Source organism: Mus musculus, chromosome 12, assembly GCF_000001635.26.
Source record: "Mus musculus strain C57BL/6J chromosome 12, GRCm38.p6 C57BL/6J".
NCBI classification, from domain to species: Eukaryota; Metazoa; Chordata; class Mammalia; order Rodentia; family Muridae; genus Mus; species Mus musculus.
In genome coordinates, this window is record NC_000078.6 from 29,520,665 (window position 1) to 29,544,649 (window position 23,985).

General features: G+C 42.7%; 1 protein-coding gene and 1 long non-coding RNA gene across 53 annotated transcripts in view; one reads left to right on the forward strand and one right to left on the reverse strand.

The window, feature by feature from the left end:
• Positions 1-6,293: 6,293 nt before the first annotated feature.
• Gm20208 lies at positions 6,294-10,438 on the reverse strand. Of its 2 annotated transcripts, XR_381405.4 has the most exons (4): positions 10,358-10,438; positions 7,402-7,576; positions 6,808-7,159; positions 6,294-6,470 (listed from the first exon to the last, which is right to left on the reverse strand). It is a non-coding gene; the product is annotated as a predicted gene, 20208 (long non-coding RNA). The 2 variants fall into 2 exon arrangements; XR_381404.4 differs by having other exon boundaries at positions 6,294-7,159.
• The window catches only part of Myt1l (myelin transcription factor 1-like), a 395,627-nt gene continuing 378,567 nt past the window's right edge, over positions 6,926-23,985 (forward strand). For 17 of the 51 annotated variants that reach the window (XM_011243820.3, XM_011243821.3, XM_011243818.3 and 14 more), the window contains exon 1: positions 10,813-12,871. The gene's annotated coding sequence lies outside the window, so the exon portion shown is untranslated. Of the gene's footprint in view, positions 7,011-7,646; positions 8,133-10,812; positions 12,872-12,894; positions 14,705-23,985 lie in introns of those variants that run through there. The other 34 variants (NM_001093775.1, NM_008666.3, NM_001361659.1 and 31 more) reach the window with 19 other exon arrangements.

The following is a 23,985-nucleotide window of genomic DNA, read 5'->3' on the forward strand; positions in this document are numbered from 1 at the left end:
AAACAGAAGACAATGGTCTTTGAAGACTTTGAAAAGAACCTTAGACAATTTACATATTTAAAATTAGACTCCCAAGAATAAATTCAAAGTATTTTCTTTTATAAATGTATAAGTAGTCTTCTTAGAATCATGGACTTGAAGTTAGGAAAGATGCTTTTTGTAGATTATTTTAGTTTGCCAATTATTATCACCTACATTCTAAATTCTTTATGCTCCTTTAGATAGCAGAAATATGTTTTATGGAATTTATGTGAGCATATTTTCTCTCCCAAATGGCTAAATCTATAAAATTGGGGCCATGGGATTGGAACTTGAATACCTAGGTGTCTGATTCTCCAGACTCCATAGTCTGGGTTATTCTGTGACAGAAGTATCTATACAAGAGGTTTCAGAAGGGGAAAAAGATTCCATCAGGAACTGGACTAAGAGCCATTTATGTGATATTTTGATCAAGTACCAGGCTTCAGCCCATCCATGTTCCAAGTACCTGAGGGAAGTGAGATTAAGTGGTCACAATCTAGTTTGTTTGGTAGGGGAAACATAGGACCAGAGAACATTCAGGCCAGCACTGAGAAAGCAGCTGTGATGGTTAAAGCCTTCAGCACTGCTTAGGAAGCTTGTGCATGGTACTGGGACAATCGGAAAGCAGTCAGTCTGGACCACAAGACTCCAGCCTTTGGAAGCTCTCACTTCTGAAGATTCAGATGCATGTAAAGAAAGAAAGCTTAAGTGAAAGGATTCCTGCTCCCCAGAAGCAACTGACTAGGGAAGTATTTCCTGGTGTCATCACACAGATGAAGATAGAGCTGTGGTCCAAGGTGGGTACACCACATCTTGAGCTGGTGGGTGAACTTGACAATGTCATTATAATACTAACTTTTGAAGCCATGGAGGTTCAAGGTTGAGGGGAACATGGAGAGCAGCTGAGGCCAGGTACTGTGTAGTAGGGTTAGGGTCTCTGAAAGGAAACTATTGTTAGAAGTTCCTCAAGTGAAGCCTTGGCTATAGTAGAACCCCCAGGATGTTGGAGATGTCAGGACTGTGAGACATTCACCAGCATGGAGTGGATCCAGTGCAAAAGAAGCTATGTGTGCTGCAGGTGTTGAAAATGGAGAAGTGGGGCAAGATGATTCTATCAGAAGTCCAAGGTACTGCTCATTGTGTTGCAAGATTTGATATTTGCCCTGCTGAGTTATGGTTTTGCTTTGTATGGTTGTTCCTGCCTATGGCCTGGTTCTTCCCATTTGAAATGAGAGAGTTTACTCTGTGCCATTATCTGTTAGAAATATGTAACTTGCTTGGATTTTATGGGAGCTCACAGTTTAGAGATGTTTGACTGACTATTAAAACTGTTGATAATTGTGGGGACTTTTAGAGTTGGACTTAATGCATTTTATATTATAACATTGTCTAGACACAGCGGTGGACGGTGATGGCTTAAAAATGATATGTTTGGAGTCAATTTGATAAGGGATGATATTTTGATAGTATTAATTATCAACTTGACAAATCCAAAATTACATAGAACATGGGTCTCTGAAAATGCATGTAGGGGATTACTTGATTACATTAGGAGATATAGGGAAGACTGTCCACTAAGGGTGGTACTATTCCCTAGGCAGGGGATCCTGGACTATATAAGAGTGCAGAGCATCAGCACTAGCAGCACACATTTATTGGTCTCTGCTTCTGACTGTGGATGTTATATGATCAGTTGTTTCAAGCTCTTGCCACCTTGACTTCCCCATCATAGTGGACTGTAACCTGGAACTGTGAGCTAAAATAAGCCCTATCTCCCTGAAGTAGGTCTTCATTTACTTTTCAAGTTAGCTCTTTTTACCTTATTCCTTTGCTGCTGACACACTCTGAAAGCATTCCAGTAGGGATTAATTCCTTATGATGAAAATGGGGCTTCCATCTCTATCATTTTGCCCTATATTAATAAAATAGTGCTTATCTAATATGTTCCTAACCTGGGAAGTTATTTCCTTTGGGGGTCCCATGGCAGAGACTGTGCTATGCCTGTTTCTGCACAGTGCATATCTAATGTGGTTATATCGGGAATCCATATTTTAGCCACTTATTTCCCACCTATAGTAAGCAATACTCTTTTTTAACCCGTGTTCCCCTTAGATGTATCAGTCCTTGATCACTGATGTCAACAGTATTATTTTTTTTTCTTGCTGTGACAAAATGTCTGATAAAGGAAACGTAGAGAGCTATTATGTAGGTTTTTACTTAGAGGGTACAGCCTGCTGTGGCAGGGATAACATGGTGGCACCAGTGTGAGGTAGCTGTTCTCATTGTGCTCACAGCTGAGAAGCTAAGAATAATGAATGTCAGCATCCTTCTTGTTCATTCCATTTTATTTAGCTCAAGTCTCCAGCCTGTGTAACAGTGACCCTTTTATTTTGTGTAGGTCTTCCTACCTCAGTTAACCCAACCTAAAAATTCCATGAAAGACATCCCCAGAGGTTTATCTCCTAAGTGATTTTAGATCCTGTCAACTTAATGATCAATTTTAATTATCATATGCCCAACCCTTGTCAACTTGACACCCAGACATGTCACTTTTAAGCCATAACCTTTCACTCTTTGTCCCCATAAATTCACAGCCATCTCATCATAAAAAATGCATTCATTCTTTTTTCAGAAGTCCCCATGGACTTTAATAGTTTTCAACACTGTTCAAAAGTATAGTGTGTGGTTTCTTCTGAAACTCAAGCTGTCCCACAACTGTGAATTTCTGTATAATCTATAAACAAGTCACATACTTCCAACATATACAGGTTCAGAATAAATGTTCCCATTGCAAGAGGGAGCAATGATTATATAGCAGAGAAAGATCACACCAAAACCTGATCAAAGCCAGCAGAGCAAGTGCCAGATCTTAGAATTCTACACCCATCATGGAACTTTGAAGGAACCATCAGAGTTCTGGACAGCTACACCCTTCTAGCTTCCCATGTGCAGCCTCACACTTGAGCCAGAGCCACTCTGCCTATAGCTTTCTTTGGTGCATGTGGGCCATGACAACTTAGGTTTCCCATTCCCATGTCTATACAGAGAATTTCTACTGCTTCTTTGCATGGATTCTGACTTGGCCACAAATCTCCTGGCCTCAGTGTGTCTAGAACTGTGATCTAAGTCTCTGTAATACTCACTCTTGAATCTTTTATGCCAAATTCTGCTGGTATCTCAAGATACAGCTTGAATCCCCTTGAACAGCAGTTGTAGCAGCTGCTGTGTGCTGACCCAGGGGAAGCATTTCCCTTGCTTTTATTATTAATATTTTTTAAATTTTTAATTAAAATATAATTATATCATTTCTTTCTTTCCATTTCGGGGCTCCAACCCTTCCTATACAACCCCTTACTCCCTTTCAAATTCTTGTATATATAACAGTAATAAACTAGGTATTTACTTTGGAGCAGAGAACCTTCAGCAACATTTCTACTTCAGATTCTCCTTTCAAATGAATTTGTGTGTTCACAGCTTGGAGCTCTCCCCTGGTAAGCTGCTATCCTCTTAGGTCACCTTTATATTGTCCATTGCAGAAGCTCCCTCACAGACAGGCCTGGAGGCTTTTCTCCCAGATGAATCTAGATCTTGTCAAGTTGACAATCATTATTAACCATCACACCCATATAACCACGAGCAAACATAAATGAGTCATGACCTTCCTGTAGCAAAACTCAGATAAACCAGCTTCGAGGTTTATATGGAAGCCTGTCCACTTCCTGTGCTCTTATCTTTGGTCAAACTGTGCATCTGAGGCAACATGAAAGACCCTGTCTGTGTGCAACATGTAGAGACCAGAGTGTTCAGAAGCCTAGAGAACAGAGAAGCTACTCTTTATACACACTGAGAGACATACTTTGTTGTTAATCAATACAGTTACCCCAACAGTTAGAAATATGACCCGAGGTTTATGTATATCGTATATTTTAAAAATAAACAATTTCAGGGATTTATTTTCTTTGTCTTAAATTGGAGGGCATACCTGTTAGAAGGGACTGCATATTCAAATTTATTTTCTCTTACAAATAAATAAGGACAAGTAAAATGAGGTAAGTGTGTGTTTCCTAATGGAGGCAGGCTTTAATTCTTTTTTTTTTTTAAATTTGGTTGTTTTGTTTTGTTTTGTTTTGTTTTGTTTTGTTTTGTTTTGTTTTGTTTTGTTTTGTTTTGTTTTGTTTCGAGACAGGGTTTCTCTGCGTAGCCCTGGCTGTCCTGGAACTCACTCTGTAGACCAGGCTGGCCTAGAACTCAGAAATCCACCTGCCTCTGCCTCCCAAGTGCTGGGATTAAAGGCGTGTGCCACCACACCCAGCTCGGCTTTAAATGTTAAAGTGGGCTTCTAAGAGCAATATGTATTGTATTTTAAATAATTTAAGAAAAGAATGATACTTTGACGTGAATAGTTTTATTGTATAGTTTAACTGTAAACTATGGGCACATTTGAATTTAAATGGTCTTATGACTGTCCCTCGGTCTTTATGCTCCCTGAATGGTTTTACTGTGCTTTACTGCAGAGTACTTAATTTCAATTTTTAAGATACCATAGCTTGTCTGGTGCATCCAAATCATAATTGCCAAACACATGCTTGAGTGGGCTGTGCTCCTGTCCAACGGTTTTATGCTTTCTCCTCTCTCTCTCTCTCTCTCTCTCTCTCTCTCTCTCTCTCTCTCTCTCTCTCTCTTTCTCTCTCTCTCTCCCTCTCTCTCTTGTCATGTGTGTCTCCAGCTCTGAAGATATGCAGGGATGGGTGGGAAGAACAGCAGTGCTTCAGGGGAACCTGTCTAGAGAAAGGGCAGTCACAGTTGATCAGATGACGTTGAAGGCAGCAGTGTAGTGTAAGAAGAGCCCTTTTGCAGGAGACTCCATGGAACCCACCCTAAGGATAAGACATCAGTGCATCGGCCTGTCATATCAGGGAGAGACACCCAGAACACTTGGTGACCAAACCTATTAAGGCAACATTATAATACAACACAGTCTCTCTCTGTCTCTCTCTCATAAGCACACATACTGTCGCATACACATATATGCAATACAGGTATACACAAGTACTGTCTGCTTTCTAACATACTTGTATCTGCACAGATATGCACATTCATGTGAGAAAACAGACATAGAAAAACCTGTGATTTAAACTATAGCAGCTCCCTATATGGGGATTTCTTTTCCAATCTAAGAGAATATTGGGGGATAAATTTCAAGTAGGAAACTAAATTCATCACTAACTCAACTGAGAGTCAGTCAGGTGTACATTTGTGTCATTTTGTCTGTGCTACATTTTCAAAGGCTCCCTTAGAAACACTGTGGTCTTGGTACACATTTGAACCCTGAGGTGGTACCGTCCTCCCACGACCCATGTCACCTGGATGTGTAAAGCATCCTGGGGATTTTTTTTTCCTGTTTGTGTTTTGTAAAGGGATGCTTTGTCTTTCATAGAAAGGGAGACACATTTTCATTCTACTCGAATTTCAGTTCTAACGTCACCCTGGAGTGACCACACAACCTGTGGATGGTCTACCTACCGCCCAGATGGATGCCTGTGTGGGACTCCTGGGACCAGGGTTGAGGACATAGGAGAATTCGTGCTCCCATTTTTTTTTCTATTGACCGAATGATTCCTATTCTTTGCTTCAGAGAACATCCGATATGGTACCCAATCAGCTGAAAAGGCTGCACATACGTCATTAGTTCTGGGGGTGGGGAGGAGAGATGGAGGGAGGAGGGGAACGAGGAGGAAGAGAGAGAGAGAGAGAGAGAGAGAGAGAGAGAGAGAGAGAGAGAGAGAGAGAGAGAGAGAGAGAGAGAGCCAGAGCCTCAGCAGCTTGCTCCTTGTGGAGTGGAGTCCCCACCAGGGCAGCTCTATTGATTTCTGAGTCACAGTGCCGCAAGATGACTACCAAGCAGGAGGAGAGCCACAGCTCAGAGAGAGGCAGGGATTACAGGAGAAGATAAAGAAAGAGCAGTGCTGGTAGCTCTCCCTCAGAATCATTTATCTGTTACCAAGAGAGCAGTTGAGAGAATGTCACTGAATGGTCCCTTAACTTGCAGTAGAATGGATAGGAAATGCACAGTATAAATGAGTTTTTAAAAAAATCAAGCTGTTTTTGTTTTGTGTATGGAGGTTTTTGTTGTTGTTTTGTTTTGTGTTCTTTGAGGAAGAGAGATGAAATGATTTAATGTCCCAATGTCTTAAAAAAGAAAACCTGAAATTTTTGATATAGATATTTAAAAATATGGTTTATAAAAAAGGGATTTTCAAGTTACACCTGGGAATTTTTGAAAAGAAATGAGATTTATTTGCAATAAACTTTGTCCAACTGCAGCATTCAGTGGCTTCTATTTTCCCATGTTCAGACTGTATGCTGCATGAGATCCGGAGAATGGAGACAGTCTGGTAGAAAAGCTTCAAGCAGGAGCAGGCTTCACCTGGGCTGCTTCTAGCTTTGGGCTGTGAGCCAAAGAGGCAAGCATTAGATGACCCCCTCCCCCCAGCTCTGTGGCTAAGGCTTGGGCTAGAAATCCCTGTTTTTGTCAACCTCCACATCACATCCAAGACTTAACCATCACTTTCCTCAGAAGAAAGACAACTAAGTTCAGTTTTAAAATAACAGCGTTGTCAGGCGGGCTGTCTGCATGTGAGCAGTGGAAAATTAGAATCGAGCAATCCGTCCCCCCACAACCCCCGTGGCACACACATGTGAAGCACACGCGCGCTCGCGCGCGCGCGCGTGCACACACACACACACACACGCGAGTAGCAGTCGGTTAAGAGGAAAGGGTGATACCTTTTTAAAAACCGAAAGGCAGTAAGCCATTATTAGCAAGAGCTATATTGAGCGTGCTTGTCAGACAGGCAACAAAGCCGAGCTCCAGTTCCGCCCAGACATGTGCCTTGCCATTTTCATTTTAATCAGCCTGCTCAGGATGGCTGCTGATTCATTTTGCAGGATGTCCCCCTGGGAGCCAAGGTGGAAGCCTCCGGCGGCGGGTGAGCTGCTCTTGCATCTAGGCAGGATGCAGCAGGGCACACAGAGGGGAGAGTGAGGAGGAGGCTAGCGGGAGGGGAGCTCACCCACAGGCTCACTCCACAGTTCAATATGGCTAGTTAGCCGGTCCTTCATGAAACCGTATCTGCTACTGCAGAAAATATAATGAAAGAAAGAGAAAAGAAAAGAAAAAACTGTCAAATTGTAGGATCGTCATTTCATTATCTAGCAACTACGCCCCCCCCCAACCCCACCCCTGGACATTAAGTGGCTTGGACTGCTGGTTATTCTCATGGTCAGCGTATACATAGATGCACACACACACACACACACACACACACACACACACACACACACACACACACACACACACACACACATACACATACATACCTGGTAACTAGCTGGGGTGGTATACCTGATTTAGCTGCAGACTTTGATTTGTAGGACTGACAACCTTATTATGCAGTGAGCTTATTATTGATATTATTCTGCTCTCGGTTGCCATGGCCACCTTGTGAGAGACATTCAATTTTCTCTCTTCCATCATCATTATCTATGAGGCCATCTGTTGTGGAAAATGAATTCAGCCTCATTTGCATGACTGATAAGCAATTTTTTTTTTATCTATTTAACAGAAGGTCATATGCCGGGGATTTGGAGCTCGTGAAAAAAAAAAGTGGAAAAAAAAAAAAGCCTAGGAGAGGATGAGTGGAGCTGCGTGCATTAGGGGCTGGCTGTGGAGGTAAAGCAGATCTCTTAGGCCCGCTAGCCTCTCCTGCTGCATGTGTCATTCCTGCCCGCGCGACATTTTCCCCCTAAGCTACTGCACACAAAACAGAGCGAGAAAGCTTCTCCCTGCAGTCTTCTTGGAGGCCTCCTGGTTTCTCACCCATTGTTGGTGGGTGTATTTCAATTTTTTGATTCCCTGGACTGTGGGTTATGAAATCAATGCTGCTGAAGACAAAAGCAACCTTCCCTGCCTCTCGGTGCTATGCGTGGTCCTCCTCGGCCTCCCACTTGTGGGGGAAAGGGTTTTCTCTTTCTTTCTGTGTGTTTTGAGCCAGCACAGTTACCAAAATTGAACTTGCCGTCACTTGTGAGCGGTGTGGTCATGGTGTGAGGTACGTGATGCTCGTTAGGTTAATTCTTTGGACTCAGGGGTCAGGATCTGTTTTTGCTGTAGCTCATGGCTTCTGCTGCAGACCTATTGTTCGTTCCTTTTTAAAGTTATTTTTATAGCGTGGCTGGTGGCTGAGAGGTTCCTGAGGTACAGGTCTTCAGTCCTCAGAAGCTGGTCTTTAGAGCAAAAATGGGTAATAGATTGCATGCCTGAACAATGATTTTTGTTTATAAAAAGAAATAAAAAAAAATGAGAAAACCGAAAAACTTACTGCATGTCTGGAGGTCGGTGATTTGGGCTGAAGTAACTTCCTGAGAGTGGCTAACTTCACTTTACAAACAAGGAGGGATTTTAAGCAAGGGCTGTGGGAATGTTAGCTACTCCTGAGGCACTGTTGTCTTGGTCTAATTATAGAAAGAAAGTTTGTTGATGTTTATAAAACTGATAAACTCAAATAAAGATTTTAAACAATAACCTCAATGTTTGAAGTTCATAAAAACAAAACAGCACCTAAGTTCTAGCAGAATATGGTTTTTTAAAAATCACCTCATAAGCAAAAAGTTGAGTCTTCACACTCTACTTTCCAGGTAGATCTGAATAAATAATAAATAATATAAATATTCACCTGAGTGTGAAATATACAAAATATACAGTAGAGTTTGACCAGAGCGTTAATTTAATCACGACAAATTTCTTATATCTTGAAACTATATATGCTATCAATCATGATGTTGTTAATTTAATTGGGATAAAGTGATTTGTTTAACAACTCTTTTGTTCAAGTGTTTATACTTTTTGCTAACACCACAAACAAAAGCTCCCATAACACTTTCACAAGCATGAGAGAGTCTTTCTAATTGTTTAACTTTATAAAAGAGATGCAGCTTTTGAAGTGAGAAAGTCAGGTATATTTTACATGTAGATAGACATGTTTACTCTAAAAATGGAAGTATTTTATTCAAAATTCCTTTTGAAAACAATATTATAAGATTAACTTTTAGTCTACCCCAAACTATGAACCCAAAGTACTAATGGTGCATTTTAAATACAAGTGTGCAGCATGCATCCGCCTCAAAGAACTTTATTGTCTTTCCTTCCTCAATTGACCCAAAGGAGCATAAATGATTGAATTGCTTCAGTGTAGTATAGTAAGTCATTTGGTTGAAACTCTCCTTAAAGTTATGCTTCACTATTACATTTTATTTATTGTAATATTTGTTTATGGTAGACCACTGCAGGGGTGTTTGTATGTTGATACACTTTTAAAAACTCTTGCTTCGGCCCCCTTCTCCTAATCAGTCATTTAAAATATATTTTTAGCTTGAATGTAGGGAAAATAAATTAACATTAAATATTAGTTACACAGTTCAAAGCTTCAAACTGTAAAATGTGGACAGTCTGTGAAGACTCCTGAAATGATTTCCCTCAGAGGACTACCAGCAGGGTGGTGGCTGGAGCCACAGTGTGCTCTGAAGGGCTGTGTGGCCGCCTTTTGATTTCTACCTTCAGCCTTCAGATTTGTGAATCAGATCTGTCAACTTCTGCAAATCCTCGGACAGAGAGCACAGTTGATTTCCCCCCTCCCCCCTCCCAAAGTTAATCACCCATCTTGGTTGGCTTCCTCCTTGCCTCCCTGACATTTGACTGCCGCTAATTCACTGATTAATCTCATTAATGTGATTATAGCAGGATTTGGAGCTAGCCGCCATTGTTCTGTAGACAGTGCTATTCAGGCTGAGCACTTTCCACCCCATTCAGTTTGCTGTGATTTTTCAAAGGCTGGTGGAGGGAGCCATTGTGATAGGGTTTCCTGGCCTCCTTTCAGCACCGGGAGCTGTCCGTGGCAGATAGCAATTGCATTCAGCAGAGACTTCCTACAGGTTCACTGCCTATGTGAAAACAGCTCACTAGCATCACCTTAATGACTGTGCTCACTGAGGTAGAAGTCAGTCGAGTGGTGTTTATGGTCACAATTGGATGTTTTGAAGATGGTGGCAGCCCAGATCTGTAGCTGACGGTTTTTATTTTGTAAAGACATTGCAACTGCTATTGCATGCACGAGCTTATAAATATCAAACACATGAATCTGCCAAAATAACTCATGTGCTTTGGGGCTCTAAAACTACAAACATTACTACTTTGAGAGTAGACGCTCTTTACCGCAATGTGTCCGGTTAATAATACAATATCAGTTTTGAAAAGATGAGTCAGGGCAGAGAGAGTTACCTTAGGACAGGAAGTACGAATGGCCGGAATCGTTCTATGAAGTGAAACTGGCACCAGTACTACCAACCAATACCAGTTTCATGGTTCTGTGTCTGAAGCTAAGGCCAGGGTTGAGGCCCAATAACTTGAGAATACTTATGACTAATACACAAAAATTCTTAAAGGAACAGGAGCCTACTGTTTTCCTTTGAACTACATAGCTGTATAAACTTGGTTTAAAAGCATGTAGCTATGGCTAGAGGGTCAGAGCTCACAGATGTGGTAACTTTATTATTCCTGCAATGTTTTCTACCTGGTTTAATTTAATTTTTAACTCTTTAAATTTTTTTGGCTTTTATTAATTGTTATAAACTATCCCACTCTCTGATGATATCTGTTCACTTCCTTTACCAACTATCAAAAATAAATGTAAATAAAAGTTATTTTGCAGTATTAAAGATCTTTCAAAGTTTTCTATTTGTTACCATTATACATAGATTAAAAAATAATGGATTTAAAATTTGAATATTCATTTGCATTGTTTGTTCTATGTAGAAATGCAGCACATGTACCACGTTCAAAAAGGCAGTTATATCTGAGGAAATTATATTTGCTAATAAAATAATATTTTAAATGTCGTATGTCTAAGCCAGACATCCCATGTCAACCTGTAAGACAGTCTAATTCTATGGAGACCTGTTGTTTCAAAAATGCATATTATCTCTTCTAACACAGTTTACTTGCTATGCATTTCAGTGGCTAGATTTTAAATTACAAACAATAACGTAAGGTTTTAGTCACTCTTGTGCTTTAAAATAGATCCACTTTTTGGAACAAGAGGAAATAATGAGGCTCCCTCGGTAGGGACCTCTCTGCCCTGAACTTGAACTCAACTGCTTGCCCATTTTCTTCAAGGGCCATGTTTTCTAATCAATAACTAGTTTTTCAAATGCATCTAATATTTGACAATAAAGTCTGAAGAGTCCCCCAGAATACTGTTGAGGTCGCAAGTGAGTGGCGGTGAGGGAAGCTCAGGCTACCCTGCTCTCAGGAGGATCCCTCCATAGCTGAGCTCACTGCAGTATTCCTCCTTTCCCTGTCTTAAAGAATCTCTCTCTCTCTCTCTCTCTCTCTCTCTCTCTCTCTCTCTCTCTCTCTCTCTCTCTCTCTCTCTCTCTCTCTTCTTTTAAAATTTCGTAGCATCCCCTGACAAAAGTAATGGGAGGTGAACTTGAACAAAAACTTGCAAAACATTAACCTGTTTCTCACTAAGCTAAGTTCCAGCCCCACTGCAAAATACAATGTCTCAACTGACACCCTTCTATGTGTAGTCCAAACTAAAGACAGCTGATGCTGTGGACTTAAAGAATAAAGTACTGTATATGTGTTTTGTTCTGGTGTGTGTGTGTGTGTGTGTGCAGGGGTGATATCTAAATAACATATACAGCTAATATTTTTAACAAACATTTTAAGTTGGCATATCCCATATATGAATATATTGCCTAAAACAGTTATAATTTGCACAAGTAGAAACAACTGTACATTTTTCCATCAGTAGGCTATGTTTCAGTGCCATGTGACTCGGTCTGAAGGGTCTGAAGTATCTTTGTGCTCTCTTCCTTTCTCCTTCCCCCTCTCCCTGCCTCTCCTGGCCCCCTGGCCTCTCTAACTTTGCCCCTGTTTGTCTCTCTACCACTCTCTTCTGTCTCTGCCTCTTCCATATCTGCATTGTTCTAGCATACACAATGACTTTTCTGGGAACGTTTTCACAATGAAAGTGATTTGTTTTGTTTTTTGTTTTTGTTTTTTGTTTTTTTTAAGCTTTGATGGCCTAATGAGCCCTCAGGGTATCTGCAGAAGTAATCAGAGATGGCAGAGAAAATGTAATCCAGGTGTTAGAAAACTAGAGAGATTGTATAAGCGCTTATTGTATGAGAAGATACTGGCCAGCATTGCTGCCTCAGGCTGCTGGGTAGGAAGGAAATGTGAATGCTATAGCTCCGGATGAAAGAAAAAGCCCCCCGTGTGGGGATTACCAGGGTGGGGGGTAAAGAAGGGGAGGGAGGCATTCTGATGGCAGTGGACAAGGCATTGTCTATGGGAAGATGGAGGGACACTGGGTGTCCCCAGCAAGCCTCCTTGTGGAGAGCTGTGGTTTCTGTCAGGGCATTGGAGAGGGAGCAGGCAGTACCCTGTGTAGTAACCACGCGCCAGGCAGATGCTCTTCAGAGGAATTACCTCTGAGAGCAAGAAGAGGGTGTTCCTGGGACCTTGGGACTGCTGTCAGTCTCCCTCAGAAACCAGTCCGCACTGTGCCTATGGAGGCCCCCAGTGGCTGAGCTGTGGGCTCTGCTTCGCACTCCTGTGCACAGGGCTGACGGTGCGGGTCCTGATGGGAGGGGTGGAGGGAATGCAAACACGGAGGGATCTGTGACCACACGTGCCTGGGGCTCTCCATGGCAGTTGAGGAGCTGCGTGAGTGAGACAGACTGCTGAGGAGGACTTGCTGATGGCCACCAACTCATCTGCCGAGAGGTACCTCTTCCCTTTCCTTTAAAGGTGACATGTGGTTGCTTATTTGCCTGGCTGCCGCAGCTTCCAACTCCTCTGAGTGATCTCAGATGGTCTCTTAAGTAGTTCCCACAGCCATTTCTCCACCTGCCTGGCCACCGTCCACTCTTGTTTGGTTACACACTATGACAGGATGGCATGATTCAGGGTACAGAGGGCCAGCGATGGAACCCTCTCGGCTACAGCTGCCCCTCAGATGAACATGCCTATGGGCTGCTTGTCTGCAATCTCCCAGAGTTGTTCTCATCAGGAGTCTGGATAGTCAAAGCTAGCTTCCAGGACAGGGGAGGTACCTTGATGATTTAGTGTGCTCTACTAAGAGGCTGGTGAGGGAAGGGGACAACTACTACCACAGAAAAGCATTTGTTGCTTGCCCTAAGAGGCTATTTATAGAATCAGCACCTTGGGGTGGGGGGAACAAAACAAAACAAAAAACCCAAATAAACAAGCAAACAAACAAACAAACAAACAAAAACCCCAAATGGCACAGAAAGTCATATAGCTATGCCCTCTTTTGTGTTTCTGGCATCTTACTGGGTCTGCTCTTTTTTAAAATAAACTTTTTCTGTTTTCTCCTTTTCAAATGCTGGTATCATGAGCTAAAAGTTACTCAGAGAATAGTTCTGTCTCTTGTTTTAAAGGAAGATGAGAAAAGGAGCTTGTACCGGATGGGATACTGTAGTGTGGCTGAGAAGCCAGGGAGATGGTGGGAACCCTTCAGTTAACTCTCTGGTGCCCGCTCTCCAGTCTTAAGAGCTGCCAGGGGAGGTCCCAATGCCTTTTTGTTTTGTTATGATGTGTAGCTGTAGTTCCCGTGAAAACACCAAGGCTCTGCTGACTTTGCTGAGGTTTCTTAAGCCACTGTATGCATTTACCATAACGTCAACGATAGGGGAGATTTTCTGAGATACATCACCTAGCGGGTAGCAGCCAACAGTAAGCCTGCGTATTTACAGTTCTCATCTATTACATTAAATACAGCACTGCACATCACACACTCCGCTCTAGAGATTTAGAGGCCTGTGGGTACAGTGTAGGAAGCACACAGCACACATCCCAATCTTGCCTGACTACTGAAAGCCTAGTAAACAGGAAGGCTAGAAATTACTGGTTTTAACTCACAGCTGTTAGGTTGAGAAACATCTAGATCAGTGATGAAGTTAGGGATTGAGGAAATGGCTGCGTTTTGTATTGCTTAAAGGACAGCAGCCCGCCCGAGCAGGGTAAGTCAGCAGGATGCTCCCGGTGGGCCTCTGCGGCAGCGATGTGGTCTCTAAGGAAACCTGTGCCTGATGCTCGCAGCTTGGGCAGTGCTGGCGGCCCAGGGCCGTCTGTCTGCTGCCTGCTGATGGAGGCTGCGCCGCATCCACCAGGCAGGGCTCTGCACGCATGCCCGTCTTCCCCGGCGTTTAGTGGTGTCAACTTATTAATTTCCATCTTCGACTTCAGGCCTGTTAGTTTCCTGTCTGAAAGCATTATTACTTTTGTCCATGTGGCAAAATAATTAGCATACAGATGAGAAGTGGCCCCGTGTCTGCGCGCCGATAGAGAGAAGATGTGCGGTTCGAAGTTGATTGGATGAATGGAGAACAAATGGTGGGCGTTCAAAAGCATTAGAAGAGTTTTGTAGTCGCGGAGCAGGCTGGAGAATTTTCTGGGTGAGTCCCTAAGATGGAAGGCAGGGGTGGCTGCCGTGGGAACAATTGCTTGTCAGAGGCTGGCTTAGCTGAAGGTGCGGAGAGGGACTGCAGGCGCAGAAAATCCATTCTTCAGGTTTCTCTTTGAAATCCCCTCCAGGTAAATGTGTCCTGTTGTTTCTGGAGCCGGGGCTGCGCTTCCCAAAGTGGAGCAAAGTTCAACTCTTAAGGGCAGTAACAAAAGAACAGTCTTTTGCTGGTGCTCGGGTGGCCTCTTCATCCATCTTCCATGCATAAGTGTGAAGTGAAAATTAACTGTTTAGAGATTAGTGTTTTCAGAAATTTACAGCAGCCATTATTCAACGTGTTTAATTAATATTTTCTGGGACAGTGTACGGAGACCAGCAGAATTAGCAAATGTTGTTTAGATAAAAGCCAGACATAATTAGTTTTGACTAGTATATATTTTTCCTAGCTGGAAGGAGATTTTAGCTCATTTAACCAGTTACTTATTGGGGGCAGTGGAAACTGAACTGATGGTTTTCTGTAGGTCTGTAGGATGCACAGAGGGCAAATGTTAAATGAGTACAGCCTTTGATACTTAGTTCTATTGAGAAAAAAAATGAGATTTTTTTTTCCAAATCAGTTTTCTGAGTTCATAAGTGATAATGAAGCTTCCTGGAGCCTTGAGTTTCTATTGTCAACAGTGGCATACATTTCTTATATAATTCTGGGACTAGCGTGCTGGAGCATGGGTGTTTCAAAATTCAGTTCAAGATGCTTCTGGGGAGAGTCACTGATGAAGAGTCCTTTCCTGTCTTAAGGATTCCTACCCTCCTTAGAGGGAAAGGTCCGCATTTTAACTGACCTAATTATTTAGTTTGTTTTTAAAGTTAAACTTCAATAGACATCACAGCCTCTTAACTGTGTCTCTGTAGTTTCTTGGATATTTCAGAGCATGCCATGCTTTCATTTTGAATTTTTAAAAGCCTTTTTCAAAGTGTTGCTATACTTTAGAAATGACAGTGACTATGTGACAGACATACAACTTTGGTGGGGGGGGCGTGCTGAGCGGGGGTGTGATTTGCTCTGTTTCGGAAAGTATGCCTTTATAAAATTAGAAACAACAAATGCCTTCAGTGAACCCAAAGCCTCAGGTGTGACACTCTGGGCACAGGCTTGCCCCTGCTATGGAGAACTGATGATTTTCCTGCTAAAATTGCAAGTTTCTGTATATTCACATTAAGATGTCTTTTTTTTTTTGCATAACAGGGAAAAATCTCAATTATCCTGTAAGTGCATACAAATGTTGCTTCTATCGCCTTTAAAAAAATTAGCTAGTAAGCTAGAACGTGGGGGGAAAACAACTCAGGTTTAAATGCGTAGCCCAAAGTAATGAATACCCAAGAGTTTCTCTCTCTCTCTCTCTCTCTCTCTCTCTCTCTCTCTCTCTCTCTCTCTCTCTCTCTCCTGAACTCCTACCTAGAGGGAGGCTATTCTGCACTCCTCTTTCCATGCTAGTTCCTTGCGGAGTTGGGTCCATCTTTGTGAGTAAAATAACTCTCTTGTTTTCTGATGGGCTATAACTTTCTTGGAGCAGACATTAGCCTTTCCTTTTTACCCTCTGCTTGGCCATTTAGAAGCAGGGAAGCCCTTGAATGTCACTTACCCACGAGGCTTCCTTTGTGCCTGGCTGCCTCTCACAGGTGAAGTCCTTTTTTTTTTTTTTTTTAAAGGGCCACAATTATGTCACCAGAGTTTCCACTTGAGGGAGTTAGTTTTACCGCTTGTAGTCCTGTCTGTTTTCAAGGCTCCTTGCAGTGGGTAAGGGCTTGATCCAAAGACAATGAACTGTCTCTGAGCTGGAAATATGTTCATATGAGCCAGCCTGAAAATGTGATTTCTAAGGGGACTTTTAATTTTATTTTTTAACTTTTCCTCTGAGGTTGAATAATAACTTTAGAAGAGATTACAACCTTCCATAGCTAAATCATGCAATTCATCCATGAGGTTCCAAATGCCTGGTGCCCTGCCTTAGCTGCTCTGTGGGCAGTGGTTGCCCTGGGGGGATCTGTATCCTAGGAACTCTGCCCTTAGCCACATGTGCTGCCTATGAACAGAAAAGGAAAATATCAACAGTTTTCTCCCAAAATGCCACTTGGGCTTATTTCCTTTATAATTCTGTGCTGTGGTGTGTTCTCACACACTAAAGAGAATGTGCTGAGCTCTCCCATGGTTCTGAGAGTGTAAAACATGAATATTTTTAAAGTTGCTGGGGTAAAGGTGTTGTGTATATGCTGGAATATTTGAGGCATTGGGTTAATGGATGCACCATGTAAACCTGCCCTAGACATATGTATGTACTCATTAATATAGTTGTAAGAACTTTGTACACTGCCTGCTTCCTGCTGAAATCCGATGGCTTAGGCACCCCACTCCCTGAAATTGCCTTGAGAAAAATCACCCCAGTTGAGCGTTTGCTTCAGATGTTTTCAGGTTGAGTGTCAAGCTTGGAACTTTAAGTCAGACAACTCGGAGATGAATAAATGATGGGAGGGGTGCCTCTTTTAGTATGTCGACAGGGATTTTTTCATTGTAAGATTTCCAGCTCCAACATGGCCTTGAAAAGCACCTCAGCCATTGTCTAAACTGAACCTTAGTGTGTTCTAGTCTGCACTCCCAGAGTGTCTTTACAGAAGTCAGCACCCACTTCTCAGCTCCTGGGGCTCCTACATCCCTGAATCCTATAGGCGGGGGTTGGGGGGGACAGTTCTCAGAGACTGACTTTGAATTTGGTGCCATAGCCTCTCCCTGGTCCACGTATTCCCCCTAGCCAGTGCCATCTGAGCAAAAGCTGAATGCACAGTACACTGTCGCCATGAAACAATGCTAGCCAGACTTGTGGTGGAAATAATCCAGTCTGCAGGGCACCCCATAGAGAGCCATCAAACCGAGTCTGCTCTGGAGCTGTCTAGGAGAGTGTGAACATTCAGAAATCAATGCTGCATCTGCTGGTGGACCCTCTGGTTCCCTGAAACCCCCACCTGCCTAGTGCATCTGGGCAAGAGCTTTCAGAAGCCAGCTTCCTTCAGGATAAATTTAATACGTCTTGAGGGCCAGGCACAAGCAAATTGATTCTATCTCTGCAGCAGGAACACTCATAAACATCTGTAAGGATACAGATTCCCAACAACTCCAGGATGAGAGGATGCGATTTTGTGAAATATTCTAAGCCTCCTCCCTTCATACCTCATGCCAGCATGGCATTTTTTAATTAGGAAGTTGATTAAAAAGGGCACGGCAGACCAGGATGTATGGTCCTTTGGCTTTCGTCCAGCTGTTTGTTGACGGAATGGTGAAAGGCATTGCTCATCACCCGTTTCAGGAAAGAGAGAGAATCGGAATGGTTACAGGGCAGAGGGGTGGTGAGGATGGGGCTGTCCTGTGCTGCGTGCTGTAGGTAGTTGGTTGTAGCTTCCTCTGTGCAAAGCTTTCCTGCAGACAGACTTGCCGGCTTCCTCCATGACCCAGGTCACGTGCGCTTTGCAGATACCTGGGAACGCCGGGCAGCTCTGTGCATTACACTGAGGAATTCTGGACTTCTGGCTTTCCAGTAGTCAATAGGAAAAGTCATGATCATTTGCATTTTCTGGATGGACGTCTCTTTTGGCCACATTTCCTGTAGGCTGCCGTCACCAGTGATAGCTCTTCTAATCTCTATGATGCAGCGCTCTTAACCTCAATAGGAACTGGTTTTGTTTTGGCTATTTTTTTTTCCTTTTTTTTTTTTAAAGGAAATCCTTTTCTTTACGGGATCTTTTTTAGAGCTTGAAGTATATTATCACAGGAATAAAATTTTATGTCTACTTGTAGTATTCCCATGGCTAATGTGGTGTGAATAAGTACCCTGTTATGAATTTAACCCTGTCCATCCTTTTCATTGTTTGAGCACTTCCTGAGATCAAGTGCGCCTGAGAAAGTAGAAACAGATCAGCAGCTAAGACTGACACTGAGACGCCCCCCAAGCTAAGGCAGAGGCCCTAAGGGCTTTCATATGACCTCGGGGGAGCTGCTCAAGGCTCAAGACAGGGGACGTGGGGAGATGTCTTCAGTCCAGTGGGACTGATCAGCTGATTGGCAGTGAGCCTGTCTTTTGTTCTCCTCCCCCCTGAAACTCGGTGCAAGTTTGCTAATTATTTTTAGATTCTGTGTTTTAGGAAAGTTCAATGATAGATCTCCAGCAGTCAGCAGCCATGGTGGGCATCCCTCTCAATTTCAGCTTTTTCTCCTGGCAACAATGGCACAGTCAACACTAATGATGAAGACTGTGGCTTCTTAGTCAGCTTCTCCCTCCACCCTTTGCCTCTGATGGAATATCCTTTCAGTGTGCACAACTTGAGCTCCTACTGTGTGCAGAGCCAAGAGAGGGAACCATCCTGCAGGTAGTCAGGACCTAAGTATTTATCTGTCTGTCTGCCCATCTGCTGACAAAAGGTAATGGTAATGCCTGCAGGGCAACTTTTCCTTGAATAGATTTGGAAATAGATTTTTGCTTTTCCGACTTAAGCAGAGTGGGCTGAACCCCTTGTTTCCTCTTTCTGGGTAATAAATACTCTGGTGGTCTTCCTGAATATTAGCACGATTGCATAGCATTGTGTAACTGTTTCTGTACGGATTACATATGTTAGTATATGCCCTTCTCTTACAAGCTAGAAATAAAAGTTCAGATATTTTGGGGGGTTCTGGATAGCTGGTCTTCTTTACCGTGGTTTCTTATACTTGGGTATAGAGTCCAGCCTTTTCTCATTCGAGAATATGAGACAGTAAACATTGGTGAATGTCAGATTTCCTTATACTTGGGTATAGAGTCCAGCCTTTTCTCATTCGAGAATATGAGACAGTAAACACTGGTGAATGTCAGATGTCTTCTTCTAAGTTTCTGGACATTTCAGGGCTGTGGGTAGCAGGGGTCAACAACAACAGCTTTGGGTGGGGTGTGGCCAAAGCCTCTACTGCTAACTGAAGTCAGCCTTCCAGCAGACAGACAGATCTCTGGGCTATCTAGCATCTCTGTTACATGTACAATATGAGCTGTCCTGACACTGTGCAACCAGCTGAAGAGCCATTGGCTACAGAAGCCTTTGGCAGCAGCAGGAGGAGAATTCAAATGAGAAGCTGGTGAGGCAATTAAACACTCTGAGAGCAACTGCCACCTTGCCACCCAGCAGACTCCACTGGACAAACCTGTAGGTCCAGGATTCAAATTCTGTCATTCAGTCCTCTGACAGACACATTTGTTGATGGAGTTAGATTGTTAAATTCTCTCAGAGTATGAAAGACAAAGGGTGTAGGGATCAGAAAGCCATATAGCTTTACTTAAAGATGGAATCAATTGCATAAAGCAAGAGATATGGGTAGCTGACAGAAATCCTAACCACGTGCTTCAGTAGACTCTAGACTCATTTCTGTTTCTCCTTTGTTTTACATGTGATGTCTGACTCTAAATTAAAATTCAAGAAATTCCCCCATTAAACTCTTCAGAACCTCCCAGTGCCCTTTTCTGTGATTCTGAGAGAAGTCATGGAGGTCTTGCCGCCCAAATATTCTTTGGCTAATTTGTTGTTACTGGGATATTGTTAGCTCCAAAACAACCCTTCTCCCTCAGAGACTCACAGTGCACGCCAAGCTGTGTCATGTCAGTCCCCCAGGGACACGTTGGCACACCTGTTTACAAATGGGCTAGGCCACCTGTTCCTCTAGCTTCAGAGTTAATGATCAGAACAGGGTCTGACCACCCAGCTCACATGAGGGGTAGAGAGTCACTGTGAGACAGCAGGACACTTCTAACACATACGTCAATAGATGTCTAGTCAATTCTGAGTAAGTTAGAAAATATACTCAACCTGTAATCACAGACGGAATTACAAACATCAGCAATCTAGAGACTAGATGTGATGTGTAGAGTGTGTCAGACACTTTTCAGCCAATGAAATCTCATCATTGCATAATTTGCATTTTTAAAATGAAGCAGATTCAGATAAAAGTCTCCTTTCATTGTAGCAATGTTGCTAACCTGGAGGATGCTTGGTCCATAAACTCCAGAATATGCCAGTATCAATAGATATGATAACCCGAAAGGAAGCATGCTGTAAGTTCTCATCTCCAGACAAAGAAGCATGGGCAGCCAATAGTTGCTTGGAGAGGAAGAATTAGCCTGTCCCAGAGATGAGCCTCCTTATTGGTTGTCCAGTGCAGACTAGTCATCCCTGAAACCATATACACACAAGGAACAAAAACTAACTCAGAAGGATGGATTTATTTATATGTGACAATAGTCATGTATTAATTTATGTATGTGGCAATAGTATAAGCAAAGGAAAAAAGAAGCTATGACTTTAAAAGCAAGGGGTGCATTTAGGGGCTGCAGGAAGGAAAGAGAAGGGAAAAGTGATAAAATTACACTTTAATTAAAGTGTACTTCTTTTTAATAGGTCTCTAGTAAAAGAAGCAAACAATAATATCCTTGCCACCTTCCAGAGCTCTGTCTATCTCTAGTGTGGGATTATCTTTCACTTCCTCTTATAACTAGGGAATGTGCAGCTGGGACCACATACTGACATCACCTGGATTTTTTTTTCCTTCTACATGTAGTCCTGCCTACTTCTGCCCATTTATCAAAAGACAGGCAGGACTTGGAGTGTAAGTGTATTTAAATTTTTTTCTTTAGTGAATTCTTTGGTCCTTATGGAGAGTCAGAGCATCACCCGGGCCTGGTTTGGTTTAATCAGCTGGACTACGTACGTGTGCACTGTAAGTTTCCAGCTAATTCTTAAGGAATCAGAAATGACTGGTTGTCTTGATTATTTTCCTATGAGCTTCTACCAAAAGGCATTTTCACCAAAGAGCAAACAGGAAGCCATCCTTTCTAGATGTATTTGGTTCCATGTCCCTTTTATCTTTAAAGTGAAATTTCCATTTGTAGCTCACCTTGGCACGACCTGGAACCCATTTGGAAGGTGCTGTCTGGAAGGCAGTGTGCTATAGTCTGGCTTCCCACAAGACTTGGGGGTGACTTTGAACACGTCACTCTTTGTATATTGTTTCAGAGGAGGGAACGGAGTCCACTACTTCTCAAATCTCCTTTTAATCCTCACTGCTGGAAGGAGGGCAGAGGCCTGGGGTATTCTCAACAGATATTCTTGCTGGTGATGGCCCAGTGCAGCCTCATAGAGGCCAGGGAAATGACATGCTATTAAAAACCAATGCCTTTAGGGCATATAGGAAAATTACCCCATGAAACTCATGCATGTGCCTAAACATTAACTTTCACTTATATTTCCTTTGTTAATTATATCTATTTTATGCCTTTGACTTGAAGTAGAGTCACACTTTTGACAAATATTCCTTTATGACAGCTGTAAGTGCACAAGTCCTCTGACAGAAGTCACAGGCACATACACTGGGATAGTTCTGAGGTTACCTCTTGGTTTCTCTCAGCTCCGTGACTCCCATGGGTCTTCCTTCTCATAAAACAGTCAAGTGAAGTTACTGGCTTGGACTTCAAGCAACCTGTGTCTTTATGGATTACCAGTCTTTTCCGAGGCAGCATTAAGAGGATGCATGGGTTAAAGGGGAGCACATTTTTAGAAGCTAGAAACTATTACACAATCCACGGCCTAATTCTGGTAGCCTAGAGTAGAAGGCATAAAAAATTACAAGCAAGAACCTGTGGGTTCAAACAAACACCCCCATTACCACTGCATCCATCGTCCTGTTCAGCCATAGCTCAAGTGGGCCAGGGGTGCAGAGTACCCCAGTGAAACAGAAGGTGTGGTGCCTGTAGTCGGGAAGGGCATAGGATAAGGAAGTCAGACCCTGGAAGAAGTAGAAAGCCTTTACATCACCCCAGGCTCTGAGCCTTCTCACTAGAGTCATGGAACCTTTCTAGGACACTGCTACTGGTGGCTTTTTAAATAAAGTCAAAATAAAGAGAGGGTAGGGGAAAACTGAGCATGGTCAGATAAAGGCAAAAGGCCTTGGTATTTCCAGAAAGAAATAAGTCACTGCATAGTTCACAGTCCTTGAAGATAGGAGTTTGAATGTTTTGTCAGGAAGAAGGGTTTGGCATCAGAGGACCAGCTCCTATGTGAACTCTATTCAGTGAATACCTGTCTGTAAATGTCACACGCTACCCCTAATGTATGTGCATGTTTATGTATCAATTTTAAATTGGGAGGCTTTTAAGAATACATGTCCAATTTAATAAAATCATCTAACCTTTCAAAAAGTCAAAAGGTGTCACAGGAAGCTTCCCTCTGCATATTGGGAAAGAAATCTCATAGTAGAAGGGGATGAGAAGACCCACAGAGGGAGCAAGACCCTTCCAAATGGGGTCCACTGGTTTCAGTTCTGGTTTAAAACCAAGAACTTTCGACCAAGAAGGATCAAAAGTTCAGTACCAATGCATGACAAAGACCCATACTTTTTGACTCCTGTTCCAGCCAGGCACATAAGGATCTAATGAAAGGAGACAGTTAGGAAAGCAGCTATGGGCAAAAAAACACAGCCAGAATGTTGCTCGCAAATGCATTATCCTGAAGGCTTCTGGGGTCTTATGCAAAGGCAGCAAGAATCTGCAGGATTACTGAATCCTATCACATACGTAATCACACAACCATAGGCATACTTGATGCCTGCTTCCTCTCTAAAAGTCTCTTCTACCTAAACATATGGCAATCTAGGTTTATTGCTTCTGCATTATTATTAACTACCTAGTTAACAAAATGTGTGAATCTTAATTTTGCAGTCCCCACTACTAAACTTCATATTGTTTCTTGCAAGTCAATTGGAAAGAGTTTTGAGGATTTATTTCATTTCATTTTATGTATATGTGTGTCTGCATGTATGGATATGCGCCACTGGCATGCCTAGTACTTGCAGAGGCCAGATCAGGGCATTATTAGATTATCTGGAGCTGGAGATGCAGATGCATATGCAGATGTTTGTGAGTCGCCTTGTAGGTGCTGGAAGTTGAACCTAGGCTCTGTCTGAGAGCAGTGAATCCTCTTAACTGCTGAGCCATCTTTCTGAAAGCTGGGCCATCTCTCCAGTTCCTGAGCTGGAAATTTTAAAGAAAAATAATGGAAATGGGGGTGAGGAGATGGCTTAGTCAGTAAAGTGCCAGCAAGCCAGAGGATAGGAATCCGGATTCCCAGCATTCATATAAATCTGAGTATGGTAGGCGTGTCTAAGACACAGAAGAATCCCTGGGGCTGACTAGGGGGGCCGTTCCATTCTATCAGTGAGCTCCAGATGTAGTGAGAGACCCTGCCTCAAAAATTAAGGTGCAAAGCAACTGAGGTGCAAAGCAACCATCGCTCTCTGGTCTTCACATGCATGTACATTAATGTGCACACACAGTAACACACACCCACACACAAT